Consider the following 1,300-nt stretch of genomic DNA (forward strand, 5'->3'; position numbering starts at 1 on the left):
GCTCTGTCACCCAGACAAGTGCAGTGGCGCAATCTCGGCTCACTGCAGCCTCTGTCTCCCGGGTTCATGCAATTCTCCTGCTAATTTATGTATTTGTAGTAGAGACGAGGTTTCGCCTTGTTGGCCAGGCTGGTCTCGAACTCCTGACCTCAGGTGATCTGCCCACCTCGACCTCCCAAAGTGCTGGAATTACAGACATGAGCCACCGTGTTTGGCCCCACTCTGTGACTTTTAAGTAGGGGCATTTAGACCATTTACATTCAGAGTTAATATTGATATGTGAGGTTTTGATCCTATTGTGAAGTTTTTAGCTGCTTGCTTTGTAATTTCTAGTAAAAATATGGAACTAATTTGTGAATCATCCTTGCTCAGGGGTCATACTAATCTTCTATGTATCATTTCAATTTTGTTATATGTGCTGCTGAAACGAGCATGATTTAGCATAATTCTTAAAAGCCGTAGGATTTTTGAAATGGTAAATAAGCATTGGATTCAAATTTAAGTCACCAGCTGCATTAGATCCTAATAAGAGAATCAGCCTGCTTTTTGAAGTTTTGAAGTGAGGCACTGAGTCTTCCTCCCTAACTATGAAAGTCTTAGATGGCCATCTTCTTTCAATATAAGGCTGCTTTGTCTACACTGAAAATTTGTTATTTAGTGTAGCCACCTTCATTCATTATCTCATGTATTTTGTATAACTTGTTGCAGTTTCTATATCAGCACTTTCTATCTCACCTTGCATTTTACGTTACAGAGATGGCTTCATTCATTAAACCTCATGAACCAACTTCTGCTAACTTCATTTGTGTGTGTGTGTGTGTGTGTGTGTGTGTGTGTGTGTGTGTGTGTGTGTAGGCAGCTTTCTTACCTTTCTAGGCCTTCATAAAATTGAAAAAAGTTAACCCTGGCTTTGGATTAGGCTTTGGCTTGAGGGAATGTTGTGCCTGGTTAGAGCTTTTATCCAGACCCCTAAATCTTTCTCCATATCAGCGATAAGGCAATTACACTTTATCATTCATATGTCCATGTAAGTAGCAATTTTAATTACCTTTCAAAACCTTTGCCATTGCATTTACAACATGACTAACTGTTTAGCACATCCTTTCAGCCTGTCTCAGTTTTCAACATGCCTTCCTTGCTAACATTAATCATGTTCACTTTTGATTTAAAATGTGATTAACTATGACTCCTCCTCTCATTTAAACACTTAAAAGCTATTGTAGTTTTTTTCATTCCAACATCTTGTAAATCATGCAATTCATTGCTTCATATTGTCCATATTTTGTCTTGTTTTATTTCT

The 1,300-nt window shown here is 38.3% G+C and overlaps 1 pseudogene; it reads right to left on the reverse strand.

Moving 5' to 3' along the window:
* Nucleotides 1-334: 334 nt before the first annotated feature.
* On the reverse strand, nucleotides 335-434 carry LOC116467641 (U6 spliceosomal RNA; annotated as a pseudogene).
* Between the last annotated feature and the right edge of the window lie 866 nt (nucleotides 435-1,300).

Source organism: Hylobates moloch, unplaced genomic scaffold (genome assembly GCF_009828535.3).
Source record: "Hylobates moloch isolate HMO894 unplaced genomic scaffold, HMol_V3 SCAFFOLD_4, whole genome shotgun sequence".
NCBI classification, from domain to species: Eukaryota; Metazoa; Chordata; class Mammalia; order Primates; family Hylobatidae; genus Hylobates; species Hylobates moloch.